The sequence below is a fragment of the Hypanus sabinus genome, chromosome 2, assembly GCF_030144855.1.
Source record: "Hypanus sabinus isolate sHypSab1 chromosome 2, sHypSab1.hap1, whole genome shotgun sequence".
In the NCBI taxonomy this organism is placed as follows: Eukaryota; Metazoa; Chordata; class Chondrichthyes; order Myliobatiformes; family Dasyatidae; genus Hypanus; species Hypanus sabinus.
The window spans coordinates 91,411,715-91,429,815 of NC_082707.1; the positions used below are offsets into that span (position 1 = coordinate 91,411,715).

At 42.7% G+C, this 18,101-nt stretch overlaps 1 protein-coding gene and 1 long non-coding RNA gene across 2 annotated transcripts in view; one reads left to right on the forward strand and one right to left on the reverse strand.

Moving 5' to 3' along the window:
• LOC132381167 (uncharacterized) overlaps positions 1-5,997 on the reverse strand; it is a 28,717-nt gene extending 22,720 nt beyond the window's left edge. Inside the window, exon 1 of the long non-coding RNA XR_009507962.1 lies at positions 5,724-5,997. This is a non-coding gene — a long non-coding RNA (uncharacterized LOC132381167). The remainder of the gene's footprint in view (positions 1-5,723) is intronic.
• gpc1b (glypican 1b) overlaps positions 1-18,101 on the forward strand; it is a 201,080-nt gene that overhangs the window by 25,783 nt on the left and 157,196 nt on the right. The window lies entirely within an intron of this gene.

An 18,101-nucleotide genomic window follows, 5' to 3' on the forward strand; every position in this document is an offset into this window, starting at 1 on the left:
GGGTTGAACTCCATCTGCCACTTCTCAGCCTATATTTTCATCCTATCAATGTCCCACTGTAACCTCTTACAGCCCTCCACACTATCCATAACATCCCCAACCTTGTGTCATCAGCAAATTTACTAACCCATCCTTCCATTTCCTCATCCAGGTTATTTATAAAAGATCACAAAGAGTAAAGGGTCCTAGAACAGATCACTGAAGTACACCACTGGTCACCAACCTTCTTGCAGAATATGACCTGTCTGCAACCACTCTTTGCCTTCTTTGGGCAAGCCAGTTCTGGATCCACAAGCAAGGCCCCCTTGGATCTCATGCCTCCTTACTTTCTAAATAACCCTTGCATAGGGTACCTTATCAAATGCCTTGCTGGAATCCATATACACTACATCTACGGCTCTCCCTTCATCAACGTGTTTAGTCACATCCTCAAATTCAATCAGGCTCATAAGGCATGACCTGCCTTTGAAAAAGCCATGCTGACTATTCCTAATCATATTATGCTTCTCCAAATGTTCATAAATTCTGCCTCTCAGGATTTGTTCCATCAACTTACTAACCACTGAAGTAAGACTCACTGGTCTATAATTTCCTGGGCTATCTCTACTCCCTCTTTTGAATAAAGGAACAACATCCACAACCCTCCAATCCTCCAGAACCTCCCCTGTCCCCACTGATGCAAAGATCATTGCCAGAAGCTCAGCAATCTCTTCCCTCACCTCCCACAGTGGACTGGGGTACATCTCATCCAGTCCCAGAGACTTATCCAACTTGATGCTTTCTAAAGGCTCCAGCACATCTTCTTTCCTAATGTCTATATGCTCAAGCTTTTCAGTCTGCTGCAAGTCATCCCTACAATCGCCAAGATCCTTTTCCGTAGTGAATACTGAAGCAAAGTATTCATTAAGTACCTCAGCTATCTCCTCCGGTTCCATACACACTTTTCCACTGTCACACGTGATTGGTCTTATTCTCTCACATCTTATCCTCTTGCTCTTCACATACTTGTAGAATTTCTTGGGGTTTTCTTTAATCCTGCTTGCTAAGGCCCATGATCCCTTCTGGCTCTCCTAATTTCATTCTTAAGCACCTTCCTGCTAGCCTTATAATCTTCTAGACCTCTATCATTACCTAGTTTTTTTGAATCTTTTGTAAGCTTTTTTTTACTTGACTAGATTTTCAACATCCTTTGTACACCAGGGTTCCTGTACCCTACAATCTTTTCCCGGCTCATTGAAATGTACCCTATGCAGAACCCCACACAAATATCCTCTGAACATTTTCCACATTTCTGCTGTACATTTCCCTGAGAACATCTGTTCCCAATTTATGTCTCCAAGTTCTTGCTTGATAGCTTCACATTTCCCCTTACTACCTAGATGTTACCTGTTACATGGTACCTGTTACTACCTAGATGTTTCTAGGTAGAAACATCTCATACCCTGCACTCTAACCATTCCTGACCTTGAGCCATTCAAATCTCTGTAATAGCCACAACACCATAGCTCCGTGTACTGATCCACACTCTAAGCTCATCCGCTTTGTTGATGATGCTTCTTGCACTAGAATAGACACATCTCAAACCATCAGTCTGGGTGCATCCCTTCTCTTGGATCTACTCAAATCCATTCGCAGAAAGAGTCTGCAGGACAAACAGCTGAGACAAGTTGAGGGCTCCTCAAACAAGGACCCCTGGACCAGTAGTCCTGATGAGGGACTACAGAGGTGATCAAATGTGGGTACTTGGAAAGATTAAGGACTTGACTGGAACACCTCTCTGACGCAGTGGAGACTGCATCTCATGTCATCTGGAGATGAGAAATTGATCAGTTGAGGAGAGCAGAGTCAACTGTTAGGGAACCAAATTGCCCAGAGCTGTCAGAACCATCTAAAGTCCCAGATGCATCTCCACCAAGCACCACACAGGAGGCCCCAGAACCTGGGATTGTTTTACAGCCACAAGTCATTTATTATTATCCCCAGGTATTTACTTTTTATGAACCTGTAAATTTAATTTGTATTCTGCCTTTTTAACTCAACCCGTTTTGTCTTCCCTTTCCAATGAAAAGGAAAAGTGCTGCACCTTTCCTTTTAACTCAAATGTCTTTTTCTTCCAAAGGAAAAAAAATGTGCTGCGCTTTTTTTTTATAACACTGAAAACTCACTGCACTTCAACAGGTAGGCAGATGTTTCCTGTTCATTTTAAAACCCGTTTGTCACCAATGTAACTTCAAAACAAAACTAATCAAGAGAAAAACACAGGAACCTCGGAGAGGTCTACTTCATTTTTACTTTAGTGAGGTGCGGACTTGCATTCGTGTTACTTACATATACCCGATAATGAATTATGTAACCAAAAATATTTAATGAAACAATAAATTTACAATATTACTCAAATATTACTGAAATATTAAATACACAACACATGCCATCCTCAGGTTATTACCGGTTCAGTTCTTGCGAACTGTTTGTAAACTGAACGTAAGTTGGACGTTGGTTAACTAGTGAGATCTTGTAAGTTCATTTTGTGATCTTCACCATACTGCAGCGATCCCACGAGCTGATATCCCCAGCGCTGATTCCCCTCATCAGGGTCCCCTGTTTCTGTGGCTGTGTAGAATTGATCAGTAGAGTTTGCTTTTTCAAGGTTGTAAGCACCTAATTTTTTTTTCAAAAAGCAGAAAGACTTGCATCTTTCATGCCCTTAGGACACTTCAAAGGACTTCCAACCAATGAAGTATAAAATTCTTGCTGCTGTTGCAGACAAGCTAGACTTAACAGCCAATTTCCGTAAAGCAGGGCTTACAAATAGCAGTAAGATAATGAGCAGATAATCTGTTTGTGATGTTGGTTGAAGGATAATTATTAGCCAGGCTTGCCTGCTGCTCTTTTTTTTTGAAATTGTAACTTGGTATCGTTAACACTTTGGAATGACTAAATTTTTGGCCTCATCTAAAAACCACGCTGCTTTCAAAGGGAAAACATGAGAAAATCTGCAGATGTTGAAAATCTAAACAACATACACAGTGTTGAAGGGACTCACTGTTTTGTGTGTGTTTCTTTTAAAGTTGCACGGCAGTGAAAGGTGAGTCTAGATTTAGTGCTCCAGGCTCTAGAAGAGGTTTGGAGCTCTCACCCGATCATTGAGCCTCAGGAGACTCCTAAATTTTGCAGGAGTTTGCGAACAGTAATGGAAATGAAAGCTACTGGGGAAATGTTCAGCAAGTCAAGCAACGTCCATGGAGAGTCATGTCACTGATCTTTCTTCAGAAGCTCTAATGGGAGGGTGCTGAGCTGAAATGTTTCTCTCCACAGATCCATCACTTTTTGACTGAAGATTAGCAGTACCTGCAGTATACTGGTTGAAGGCACAATGGCCTAGCTCCTCCTGTACCAGTACTGTAAAAAACAAGCTAATAAATAGTCTCTGGAGCCTTTGCCGAAAATACTTTAAATCACCCGGGTGGGCTTTCTATTTATTTGTTAGGAAATCATGGATATCTCAGGGAAAGGCAATATTTATTGACCATCTCTAATTGCCCCCAGACCATTTCAGAGGGTAATAAATGGTCAGCCATATTGATGGGTAAGGAGTCACATAAAGCCAGGGTGGAAAAGGGTGACAGATTTACATGCATTTAGGACAGTAGTGAACCAGATTTGTAAAAAGTCATTGCTCATTCCAGCAGTTTTATTATAGATTTAATCAAGTACTTGAATTTAAATTCCACAGTTGTTGTGGTGGGATTTGAGGACATAACTCTGTATCAGTCATCGTCTATAGAGAGAGACAGACAGACAGACAGCAGGGAAATGTGCCCCCACTGCCCACTGTGTCTGTGCCAACTGTCAAATACACATTGATCCTAATCCTACACTTCATCCTGCAGCCCCAGTGGAGGTAGACCAGCAACACCAGCTGCCTTGAGCCATTCCGCTGCTATGACTTCCAGGTAGGGTGCATTGGGTGAACCCAGTAGCCTCCTTACTCTTGTGAATTGTACACTCACAAGTGGCCTTTGATTTCTTTCCAAAGGACATTTATTCAGTGATTACAGCTTTGCATTATTAAAATATTGCAGTATTCCACCATATGCACTATCTTGCAGTCAATAATTTTGAATTAAAACACAATAATCTCAATCAGAATGCTCTTGAGACCCTATAGTGCCTACCAGTCCTGGAAACCTCACCCCCACCCCATAGAGGATGCTGTGTACTCTTTCAGGGAAAGACTGGTGCAGTTGTAACTCCGGAAAAGAGCCAGGCAATTGGCTCAGGCAGAACTTTTGACTGCCCACAGCTTGGACCCATGAATGGCCACCTTGGAATAAACCAACCAGGAGATTTTCGAAGCAACCCAACCAAACATCAGAAGTATGGGGCTGAAGTGCAGCCATAATCTGCGGAGCTCCCCCTTCAGATACTGTAAGGCTGCAACCTCTCATTCTCTGTATCTGCGTGACACATCGAGTCCTCCTGGCTGCAGGACTGACATACGGCTGGACCAACTTAAGAATCTGTTGCATGGTGCTGCTTCGTGAAATACTTCCCACTCCAGGTCACCAGTGTAAAGGGGAGGACTTTTGCAAAAAACACTTCACTGGAGTCACAAGTGTTTATTTTTCTTTTTCCAAAGGTGGTTCTTCAGTGATTACAGTATCACAATATTGATTGATACGCACTGTTCACATTTTCAAGTTGAAACAAGGTCATGGCTATGCGGAATGTGTTTGTGCACTTGAGGTCCCCGGTGGTGCTAGAAATCCCAAGTTATATACAGGGTACAATGCAACCTTTCTTCAGAGACAAATGGGTACAGGCGTAACCCTGGAAGAGTGGCAGACAGTCAACACGGCAGAACCCTGGATTGCTCACTGCCTGGACCCATGAATGACCAAATAGACCAGACCCAGGAGATTTCCCCCACCCCCACCAAGTGAGCTATTCCCATCCACAACAGGTGTCTAAAAATTAGGAGCATGAAGCTGAAGTTTACCCAAGACTTGAACAGTCCCTTTAGATACTCCCAAAAGAGGTGTCAACCTCTCGCCCTCTACATACATGACATTGTCTTCTGGTTGCAGAAATGACAGGCAGCTGGGAAGTCCCTAAACTGTCTTAAGAATCTGCTACATTGAATTGAATGATCTTTATTGTCATTATACGTAGGTACAATGAAACTCTGGCTTCCTCTCAGGCAATCAAACAAAGCAGTAGATAAAAACAGAACAGTAATAGAAAAACAGTATTAGAGAAGTAGCAGAAAATAAGATGCAGCAGCACCAGAATGTCACAGTAATGCACAAAGTGCCGTTAGTGCAAGTATTTGAGTTCTTGTGTGTGCATGTGTGTGCTCACAGTTTCAGTGATTGTTCTGTGGGAGTGGTGTGATGGAGGCCACAGTTCTGGGGTAGAAGCTGTTCCTCAGTCTATCTGTTTTGGCTTTTAGTGTCCTGAACCTTTTGCTGGATGGCAGCAGCTCAAACAGGGAGTGGCCGTGGTGTGTGGTGTCTCTGGTTATGCTGATTGCTTTCCTCCTGAGTCTGCTGGAATAGATGGTGTCCAGTCCTGGGAGCTCCATCCTGACAATTTGCTGGGCGGTCTTCACCACGCGTTGCAGGTCTTGTCACTCAGCAGCTGTACAGCTAGCGTACCACATGATAATATTCTGTGCAACACTTTCTAGCCCAGGTCCGTAGTGTTAAAGGGAGTGGACTCACGCAGATAGGGACTTCAGCTGACTTCACAGGTGGCCTTTGTGGTGACCAATGCTGAGCAGGCAGCAGCAGTGTTCTTGCAGATTTCCAAAGCTTCTGTTGAGGTTAGTGCTTGCCCCATTGTTGTCTGTCCTTGCATGGAATTCAAGGCAAACAGACTGACTTCATGTTACTGATGACCTGAAACACATGGCAGGTAAATGTAAAGACCTTCATTCTTCCACCAAGCAGCCTGCCACCCACTATTGGAATCCAAGCAGATTCTTTAAAAGGCTTTAAAACCTTTTGCCGCTTCCAAGACCATTTCCAAGCCACCGTCTTCCCTCTTGGCCAGACCAATACATAGATTATAGTAATGCAACTTATTAACTGGGGTGAGCCCACTTGAATCGTTTTGATTGTACTAAATTTAGAGCTCTCTCAAGCACTGACACTAAACAGGCCGATATTCTTGGCTTCTCACCAAACTAATCTGGAGTGATCACCACAGCTCTTGCATTCCTGTACCTTGGCAACAGTACCCTACTGGGGCTGTCAAGGATGAACGGAGTTGCGTTTTGATTGAATTATGCAATTTTAATGAGCCCCTGTAAAACATTGCTGCTTTGTGTTGAGGTACAAAGGTGTGTCTCTTCTGTGATTGTCAACCAGATGTCATCTCTCATTTGGTTCAAAGAGTAAAATGGCAGTACCCACTTCTCCACTGCACTTCAGGAGCTTATTCGTTGAGTGCCTTCTTCACATGTTAGTCATTAGTGTGTGAGTGTGAGAGCTGACATTTAAATCTCTCCTAATGCACTCTCAACTGCAATTCCCTTTCATTGGCAAAGAACTAACAGTGAGTCACTGCAGTTGAGAAGGGAAGCAAAGGTAAACCAAAGGCAAACCTTGTTCTCACTGTTAATCATAAAGTCAGACAGAAATGTCAGAGCTGAAATGGACTCCATCCTTTCCCCCAGTTCTCCTCCGTTTCCCACATCCCTCCACACACCTGCTCCACACTTACGTCAGAGTCATACCAACTGGCCATTCAGCCTATCGCATTCATGCTGACCAGTTGGCCCCATCCATTTTAGTCCCTTCTTCCAGCACTTGGCCCTTTAATGTGAGGGTGATCCAAGTGCTCATCTACTCAGCTGTCATTGTCTGCGTCCAATACCCTTGCTGGCAGTGCAGTGCATTGCAGGCACCAACCACTCAATTCCTGCGGTCGCACCTCTGTGTCCTCCAGTCCATTTCTGTTGTGATGAGGGGAAAAGATTTCAATTTGCCCTCTGTCTACTCATAATTTTGTATATCTTAATCATGTTCTTTTCTTAACCTTGTCGGCTCCAAGGAAAACAGACCTAGCCACTTCAGATTCTCCTCAACTAAAATGCTCTATCTCAGGCAATGTCCTACTGAATCTCCTCTGCATTCTCTATTGTGCTAACAAATCCTTCCTATAGTGTGCGTGCGGTTCTGGTCAATGGTACTCTTGCTAAAGTCTGGAAAAATGTTTCAAAAAAATTGGAGCATAACCTCCCTAATTTTGTATTCAATGTCCCAACTAATGAAAACCAGTATTCAAATGCTGGTTCTTTACCTCCATTGCCATCTTCATGAATTTTTGGACTTGTTTTTTTTTGTTGTTTTGATTTTGTCCTGTGACTGGCCATCTTTTGCCAGTTATTAGGTTCTACCAGCCTTTCATCCATGTATATATTTTTTAAAAAGGGTTAGTGTAGGACTGGTGTAAAAAATGGATGCTTGATGTTCACAAGGATTCATTTGGCTGAAGGGCATGATGACATATGATGGCCCCATGGCACATGATAACTAAGAACATTACTAAACGGGTTTGAGCTTGCTGCCTCCTGGTCCTAAACATTCCAGTAGTCATGAGGTCTCCTGTGCTCTTTTCTGCCTAGGTGGGTCCTGAGCTGAGCAAAGAATATTTAAAGGCCTTGGGGCACATGAAGGTGATGAGTGAAGGTTATGAACGAAGTTGGGGGGAAATTGCAGGCTTATTTGTCCAAGGTTAGATCCACAAAGCATAATGAGTGGGAAGCAGTGAACATTTTTGGTCAATGCTCAGTGAACTTGTCAGGACTGTAAAAGAGGGAAACCAAGTGTGACACCTTGGCATTGATTTACACCGTATCACCAGCATTCCCTCTGTTCTCTGGGCCCCTCCATATCTCTGAAACTTATTTTCCTGCTTTTACAGTGCTTCAAAAAGATCAAAGACCTGATCCTCTGTTTTTCCCTCGTCAGGTGCTGCCTGCCCTTCTGAGTGTTTCCAGCTCTTTTTATTTTGTAAATTTCCAGTAGTGTTGTTTTTACATTGATTTTCGAGAACGATGTGATACTGAGCACTGAAGTTGGAAATTGGCCAAGATGTCAGCACAGCTTCTATATTGTATTCAGCTGAAAATAAGTTATTTTGCTTTGAGGATGATGTACCCCCAATAGAGCATATGGAAGTATAAAACTGCATTAGGTGCTCATGTTGCTGGGATGGCATTTCCACCAGAAGGCTCTGATTCTGAGGGCTTGCTCACACATACACATAGGGACACACACAGAGACCGCAACCAGGCTATCACAATCACACTACTACACACTTCCAGGGTGCAACTTAAAACCGTTCATTTGATTATTGTCAGAAAGGGGAGACAGGTCATTTTTAAGTAGCTCTCTGCTGAAACCAAGTCAATGAGTTTACTCCTCTAATGTGTGAATGAACGTGTGTGTGTGCATGCACATGCAATTTATGTGCATGTATATGAATGTGTGTGTTTGTATGTGCATGTTTGCGTATGTATTTGTGTTTATGCACATTGGGTGTTGGTACACACCATTTAGCAGAATTCTCAAGCTTTCCCCATATTGAAGGACCGAAGCACTCTAATTCAGAGTGCTTCAGAACTTGTCACTGAACCGAGCTGGTGAGCTATCCAGCGTGCAGAAGTTCTGCCTGCAGGTTAGTGAAGATGAGCAAAAGCAGAACCAGCCACAGCCCTAGCTCTGTGCTGTACGCTGCCTGCATGTGCAGGATAACGCTTGTGAGTATAGGCCTCAGTTTCTGATTTGCCATCCTCTGTTATTTGGTGTGGTTCTTGTGAGGGTTATTCAGCACAGAAAGGATCCCTCCAGTCCACTTGCAAAATCTCATCCTTGTAATGTGGTAATCGTAACCACACACAATACATCAAGTGTGGCCTAACTAATATTTAATAAAGATGTTACCTGATATCCCACTTTGGATTTCCATTCCACATCTGAAGGCAGCAGGAATCTCGTTCATGTTCCTTCTTCACCACCCATTCCATCAGTGTTGTCACCTTCATTGACTTATGGACTTGGGCTCCAACATCCTTCTGTTCATCATACTCTCCAGGGCCCAACCTTTAACTGTAAATGTCCTACTCTTGTTTGCCTTGGGTAATTTTGTGGGTGGTTAGAGCTCTCTCCTTGGACCACTCCCTCATGCCTACCTATCCTGTTCACCCTGGTTATCAAGTTGACCCACTGCACATCATGGTATATTTCCCAACTGATACCCCAGCAGTGGATCCTGCTCCCACAGATGCTTCTAGACTTTGCAACATGACAATTGCATGCTTTCACTCTTTGTTATGAAAGCAGATGAAGTGAGTTTCCTGCCTCGGCATTCAGAGAGAATGGGCTCCATTGATGGAGAATGGACAGTGCAGTCTTGTGAGACTAAGCACCTCTGACCCACTAATGTCACGAGCCTATAATTAACTTACAGCTCTGGTGTGACTTCAATGGTGTCAGTGTCTGGTCGGTTCACTGAAGCTGTTGACACTGGTCACATGTGACTTTTCTCCCCAGAAATAGTCTGTGTGCTTTGTTACAACCTCTACTGATTTCATGTTCTTGTTTTGCCTGGAGCCAGTAGTTGGGTAAGGGATGGGTAAAACATTGACTTATAACAAGCTTTAACATTAGTTTCAATTTTGTTTCCTTAACCTTGTTGTTTGTTCACACTTCCCACTTGAATTCCTTTGCAAATCATATTGTCATGTTAAGTTTATTGTCATATCCTCAAGTATGATGAGGTATAAATACAAGGCAAAACTTGTAGCAGCATCACAAGGTTGATGTAGGTTGAGACAACAAATTATATACAAGTTATATTAATAGTGAAGGGGGGGGGGGATAAAACTTCTTGACTAAGTCCTGTTTTGCACAATCAGAGACAAGTGTATGGCCCTCCGTGTTCAAGAACCTGGCAGTGTGGGAAAGCAGCTGTTCCTGAATTTTGTGGGAAGAGACCACTTATCTGATGGTAGCAGAGAGAAGAGGGCAGCACCTCAGCAGTGGGGAGGGCTGTTGGTTTTGTGCGTGAGGATATTGGAGTAGATTTGGGTGAGAGGTGAGGCAACCTTAAAGCAAGAAAGGGAAGAGAAGCAGGAGTGTTTAAGAGAATTTAAAAGCTAAACCTTTGGCAGCTGCAGACGTGTTTGCTATTAGTGGAGAAATTACAATCAAAATAAGACCAGACATCAGAATTAGCACCATACAGCAAGGGAAACATGCCCTTTAGTCCAACTCATCAATGGCAACCAAGTTGTTAACTAAGCTAGTCCTATATAGCTATCTAAATGTTTATGAAATTGGAGGAAGTCCAATATTTTGGTGGTTTACTAGATTGGTTGATTTTTGCATATAACTGATATGTTGCTCAAACAGAAGCTAATGTATACAAGCAATGGGTGATATGAGTTGGTAGGACAGCAGAGTTTTGTTGAATGTGAAGGTGTGAGGTTGGATAAGAGTGGACTGCAATAGACAAGCAAGCATACAGGCAACAAAATGGGCATATGAGGGTTTCAGCAGTGGAAGAATATCTGGAATTATGTGACATTTCGTCAATGGAAACAGGCAACCTTACTGCTGGTGCTGGAAAATGTTTGCAAGTTTATTTCTGGGTGTAGTACGAGTGGTCTGCACAGTATTAAACACAGATGCCATGAAGAAAATGAGTCAGTGACTTGGAAGTGGAGTTACTGGTGGGCTCCAGAGTCTGTGAGTTAGATCTTAGTCATATTGGGGTGAAATTTCGGCTCATCCTGTTTTAATGCAGGGCAGTTCAGAGTCCTTTCCCCTAGTTGTCTATAAGGATTTTTATAAATTCTCCCTTTGGTTGATTTTAACGGATATCATGAAAGCCCCACCAAAGTTTGCTAAGGAATCTTCCATTGCCCAGTTGAGAGGCTCCAAAATAGATAATTCTGCACACCTTTGTGATCTGATAGGGGCACAAAGAATTTGATCAGTTGGACAATGTAGACTGGTGTGAGGAGTTATAGTTAAGGAGAGGATCCTAGCTGCTCCTAACCAGATCCAGCTTGTCTGACCCTACCAATGTGGTTAATTTTTAACTGTGAAGAAGTCAGCTGAGCATACATAGACATTTAGTATGGGAGGGGCTTACCAGCTATGCTAGTAATTCCAGTGACTCCAGAACAATTACACAAATGTTCATTCATGGCTGTGCAAAGTACTTGGCCGAAGATGCAAGTTGCTGAAACCTGAGGCAGATATTGGGTACTGAGAAGTAGCTGGAGGTTCCTCATTCAGCAGTGTCTGGATAAATCCCTTAAATTGGCCCCTAATGGCCAAGTCTGACATGACTGATCTCCACCAGACATGAGTAATAAATAGGAAAATCAAGCTCCTGAGGAGGTTGGTTTAACATTTCCTTTTGTTTCTTGTGGGGGATGGAAGGGAGGTGTGGCACCGTGAAAGGTATTGTCATGGTAACGTCACTCCAAAGTGAGGGGTGATTGGATAATTGAAGGCACGGAGCATTTTAATTTGAATTCTGAGAGATGCGTGGAAGAGCATTTGAAGGCAGATAAATCAAGCCCCCAGTTATTTTAGCAGTAGATTAGTGGAGACGTATAAACATTGGGGTATGGAGCCCAGGTTTGATGTTTGGGGCTGACTGATGTTTACCTGTCTCTTTGAATTGATAAAACAGTCCAGAAGAAAGCAGGACTTTAAATGCACCTGGATCATAGCCTGAGTGGCTGTCCATAAACCATCATTCATTTGCCAATTTAAACACAATCTCAGGGCAGCAGAGGATGTCAGATTACCAAATGAGTTGGAGCCTTCAGGCTAAATCCTCAACAGAGAAACAGGAAGCAGAAAATTAATGGGATCTTTAGTGTGGTTTACAGCCCAAGCAGAGAACAATTCAAAAGGGCAGTTCTTTTTGTCATTTGAAACAGGACTCCTGAAAATGATTTATTTCACCCTCTCTTTCACTTTCTCTCCATTTAGTTAATTAGTTTCCAAGACTTGAAAATGAAGAAAAGCAGTATTTCAGGTCCAAGGTTAAAAGTCAACATTTTTACTTCATTGAGCAGGTGAGCTTTAAGCAGGTCTTAAAACCAGGACTCGTGTTCAAAGGCTGGAGCTGGAATTTACTGTTATTACCTATTTTGTTTTTCTTATGGGATTGAGTTACCTGACCTCTTTGCAAAGTTCAAGACTGCAACTGATGCTGTGTGGCTACCTCACAAGGCACAGGTGAAGGAGAAGAAAACGCCCTCAGGTGTTTTTAACACAGCAAGCTATAAGTCATCCTGCGTTGCGCCTGAGCTGAAATTGGATCCTGTTCAGCTGGCTTTTCTCCCCCCCTCCCATTTTCTATTTTTTGTTTCATTTGAAGTAAAATGTATTTCTGAATCCTGAGTTAGCATTGAACACATGAAACACTGTGGGAAGCACAGTAACTCAGCTAGTAAGTTGACTGCCTCTCAGTTCCAGTGGTTTAGGCTTGATGCTGACCTTAGATACTGTCCTGCATGAAGAATGGGGAGATTTCAGATGACTTCTGATATTATGGAGTATTTTATTGAAGTTTTGAGCAGCAACTTGTAGTGTTGCTGCCTCACAGGGCCAGAAAACTAGGTTCAATCCTGATCTCTGGAAATTGTAAGTTCTCCCTGTGACTCTTGAGAGTTCCCTCTAGGTGCTCTGGTTTCCTCCCACATCACAAAGACAGGGGTTGGTAGATTGGACATTACCCCTGGCATGCAAGTATGATAGACTCTTGGGGGGGATGGAGAGTTGATAAGAATGTGGAGAGGATAAAATGGCTAAAAGTAGGATTATAGTGTCAAAAATAGGTCAGCAAAACTTGATGGGCTGAAAAGCCTCTTTCTGTATTGTATTTCTCCATGGCGCTGGTGATAAAGAATGACATCAAATTAGTGGAAGATGTGACATAGGATCGAAAGATACTGAGTCCTTGTGGGTTGAGTTAAGCAACTGCAAGGGTAAAGGGATGCTGATGGCCGTAATATACATGCCTCCAAACAATAGCTGGAATGTGGACCGCAGATTACAACAGTATATATTAAAGGCATGTCAAAAGGGCAATGCTATGATTGTCATAGGAGATTTCAGGATGCAGATCAATTGGGAAAATCAGGTTGGTAGTAGATCTTGAGAGTGAATTTGTTGAATGCCTACAAGATGGCTTTTTAGAGCAGTTTGTCATTTGTCACAGTACTTGATGGAAAGTCTTGCCTGATGAATCTGTTGGGATTCCAGAGGAAATTAGAAGTAGGATAGATAAAGGGGATGCAGGGGATATTTGGACTTTCAGAAGGCCTTTGAGCCTGATTACTGATTTACAAGCTCATGGTATTATAGGAAAGTTACAGTTAGAGCATTGGCTGATTGGTAGCAGGCAGCAAGTGAGAAAGTATCCTTCACTCGTGGTCACTGCTGGGTCAGTGCTGGGACTTTTTATGCTGAATATCCATGATTTAGATGATGAAATAGATGGCTTTGTTGCCAAGCTTGCAGATGATAGCAAGATTGATGGAGGGGCAAGTGATGTTGAGGAAATAGGAAGGCTGCAGAAGGATTTAGACAGATTAAGAGAATGGGTAAGAGAGTGAAAATGAAATACAATGTTGGGAAATGCATTGTCATGCACTCTGGTGGCAGAAATAAATGTGCAGACAATTTTCTAAGTGGGGAGAAAATCCAAATATCTGAGACGCCAGGGAGTTGGGAGTCCTTATGCAGAATGCCCTAAAGGTTAACTTGCAGGTGGAGTTGGTGGTGAGGAAGGCAAATGCCATGTTAGCATTCCTTTCAAGAAGTCTAAAATACAAAAGCAGAGATGTGATGCTGAGGCTTTATAAGGCACTGGTAAGGCCTCAGGTTGAATATAGTGAAGTTTTGTGCTCCTCATCTTAGAAATCATGCTGGCATGGGTTTCAGAGGATGTTCACAAGGATGATTCAGGGAATGAAACAGTTATTGAGGAATATTTGATAGTTCTGGGTCTGTACTTGCTGGAATTTAGAGGGATGAGGAGGGATCTCATTGAAACCTTGCAAATGTTGAAAAGTCTGAACAGAGTAGATGTGGAAAGGGTGTTTCCCGTGGTGGGGGAGTCTCGGGCAAGAGGGCACAGCCTCAGGATAGAGGGGAATACATTTTAAATAGATGTGGAGAAATTTCTTTAGTCAGATGGTCGTGAATTTGTGGAATTTATTACCACAGCCAGCTGTGGAGGCCTTCCACACCACGGACTCTACCTGCAAGTGAACCTTCATGATATACTGCATAAGGACTCCCAAGTCCCTTGGCATCTCTGATTTTTGGATTTGCTCCCCATTTAAAAAATAGTCCACATATTTATTTTTACTACCAAAGGGCACAACTATGCACTTGCCAACATTGTATTTCATTTACCACTTTCTTCACCATTCTCCTAATCTAAGTCCTTCTGCAGCCCACCGGTTTCCTCAACACTACCTGCCCCTCCACCAAATCTTTGTATCATCTACAAACTTGGCGACGAAGCCATCTATTCCATCAACTGAATCATTGATATACAGCATAAAAAGAAATGGTCCCAATGCTGACCCCTGCGGAGCACCACGAGTCACTGGCAGCCAACAAAAAAAAGATCCTTTTATTCTCGCTCACCGTTTCCTACCAATCAGCCAGTGCTCTAATCATGGCAGGTCACTGAGTGTCCTTAAGGCAGAGCTTGATAGGTTGTTGATTGGACGTGACATCAAAGATTACGGGGGGAAGTCCACGGAGGGCTGAGGAGGGGAAAAAGGATCAGCCATGATTGAATGGTAGAGCAGACTGGACGGGCCAATTGGCCTAATTCTGCTCCTACGTTTATGGTCTTATAGACTGTATGTCCTCATTTTAATACTGTGAGCATAAACTTCTAATCAGATCCGTTACATATCCAGTGATTGCTTGAGGTCACAGCCTTTTGTGTTTGATGAATTAAAACACTAGAACTCAGTACAGCACAGGATTAAGCCCTTTGGCCCATGCAGGGTGAAATGTTTAAGGGAAACATGAGGGGAAACTTCTTCACTTCAAGGGTCATAAAAGTGTTAAATGAGTTGATTTCAACATTTAAGAGAAGTTTGGCTCAGTACGTGGATGGTAGGAGTATGGGGGGGCTATGGTCCTGGAACAGGTCGATGGGAGTAGGCAGTTTAAATGGTTTGGCACAGACTAAATGGGCCAATGGGCCTGTTTCTGTGTTGTAGTTTTCTGTGACTCTATGGTGTGCTAATTAATAGTAATAATACTAATAAATGTATTTATATAGCACCTTTCATGCATCAAGATGTAGGCTGAAAGTACCTCACATAGATGATAAAGGTAATTCAATGTTGTCATAAAATGCAAGATAAAAGTAAAAATCAGAAGACAAACATTATATGGAATATGATGTAGTCAAGTATACCAAATTATATGAATGTAATCAACACCAACAGGCATTAGACAATACAATAAGAGGGCCAATTTTTTTTTAAAAAAAGGGTTTTTAGAAGTGTTTTGAAATGTTCCGTTGTATTAGCCTGGTGTATCCCAGTCGGTAGTGTATTCCAGATCCTTGGTGCACAAGAGCAAAAGGCTGCATCACCAGCTCAATGCCTGGCTCTTGGAGCACTGAACAAACCAGCATTCATGGATCTAAGGTCATGGGGCGGGATGTTAGGGCCAGACACTCCAAAAATATACAGGGAAGCTTGATTATTCAGAGCCTTGTGTACAATCAAGATTATTTTGAATTAAAATTACAAACTATACTAGAAATTGAATATCTGACTAAACTACGGTAATCCCTTCTGTCTACACAATGTCCATAGTCCTCCATTTTCTACACATTCATGTTCCACTAAGAGCCTCTGAAGCACCTCTGATGTACCTGCCTTCACCACCACCCCTGGCAAGGCATTTCAGTCACCCACCACTCTTTATATTTGAAGAAAAAATTTGCTCTGCACATCTCATTTGAACTTGACCTCATATTGTGGTCACCTCTATTAAATCACTTTTTCAGTTCAAGAGAATACCTGCCCTATTGTCCAGTTTATTATTTATTGTAATGCATGCACTGTTTTGTGCACTTCACGCAGTCCTGGGTAGGTCTGTAGTCTAGTGTAGTTTTCTCTGTGTTGTTTTTTACGTAGTTCAGTCTAGTTTTTGTACTGTGTCATGTAACACCACGGTCCTGATAAACGTTGTCTCATTTTTGCTATGTACTGTACTAGCACTTATGGTAGAAATGACAATAAAAGTGACTTGACTTGAATATTGTTAAAACTGTATGCTACCTTTTTCTAATAAAAACACAAAATGCTGGCAGAACTCAGCAGGCCAGACAGCGTCTATGGGAGGAGGTAGTGACGATATTTCAAGCTGAAACCCTTCATCAGGAGTGAAGTAACATGGGATGGTCGGGGGGGGGGGGATAATAAGTTTGGGGGAGGGATAAAGTAGAGAGCTAGGAAGTGATAGGCTGGAGGGAAATGTGCTATGGGGAAGGTGGAGAATTATGGGAAATAAAAGAGAAAGAAAGGTAGGGCTGGGGGGAGATTATAGTGAGCGGGGAAAAAAAAGAGAGAGAGAGAACCAGACTAAAATAATAGATAGGGATGGGGGTAAGGGGGGGCAGGGGTATCAATGGAGGTCAGTGAGTTGAATGTTCATGCCCGCAGGTAGGAGGCTACCTAGGCGGGAGATAAGGTATTGCTCCATTGACCTGCGTGTGGCCTCATCTTGACGGTAGAGGAGGCCATGGACAGACATGTCGGAGTGGGAGTGGTCTGTGGAATTGAAGTGACCAGTTGGGAATCCTCACTGACTTCCTTGTGGTCTTGAGGGATTTACTTGCCATATAATGATGAATGTAGCCACTATCACTAGGAAATGGATCAACTGGATATTATCATTTTGTTGTCTGTGGCATCTCGCTCTGTTGAAATAGGGCTTTGCAATTCCTAAATTACAGCAGCAGCTCCAAACAACAAGTTATTCACTGCTAGTAAAATGACTTGGGACTTGCTAAGGTTCTGAAAGATGGTGAACAAGAAAGATGTTAATAGGGTTGAAAGTATATGCAAAGAAAATTTACAAGGCTGTTGCTGGGTATGGAGGACCTGCTTTATAAGGTAAGATTGAATAGGTTAGGGCTTTATTCCTTAGAAAGATCGAGAGGAGATTTGATAGAGATGTACAAAATTATGAGGGGGTATAGATAGGGTAAATGCAAGCAGGCTTTTTCCATTGAGGTTGGGTGAGACTACAATTAGAGGTCACAGGCTAAGTGTGAAAGGTGAAAAATTTAAGGGGAACATGAGCGGGAACTTCTTCGCTCAGAGGGTCACGGGAGTGTGGAACGAGCTGCCAGCACCAGTGATCCGTTTATGTTCAATTTCAACGTTTAAGAGAAGTTTGGATAGGTAGATGGATAGTAGGGGTTTGGAGGTCGTTGCCAGTGGGCAGCTTAAATGGTTCAGCATTGACTAAATGGGCCTGTTTGTGTGTTGTACTTTTACACAAAAGGGCATTTCAATCTGTGATTCAATTTGGTGAAGGGAATGCTCTATTTTTACCACTGAGTTATTTTTATCCAAGCAAGAGGTGGGTCAAAGCAACCTAACTGCAAAACAATAAGACTGCTTTAGTCTCTGTAGGGTTATTAATAAATTGTGGATTCCATTACGATAGTATGAGCTGGCCAGCCCCTCAGCACTGTCTGAACGGATAGAGAAGGGTAAGTTGGGTGCTGTGCAGATGCAATCAGTTCGAATCTCAGTCCCTTCAGATTCAACGTTTCACTTCTAAGATACCTGCCCATCAATTGCTTGCAGCTTAAATCAGAGATCGTGGCTCTCTGCACGATGTTCAAGTTTAATTGTCATTCCACCAGACGTGTACAGCTGAACAAAACATTCTTCTTCTGGGGCTAAGGTGCAAAACGCATTACGTACAGTCACACACAGCACACATAGCAACGATCCAGAGTTAAACACAAAAAAGTTATAATGCAGTATAGCACAAGTCCCTGAGTTGCAT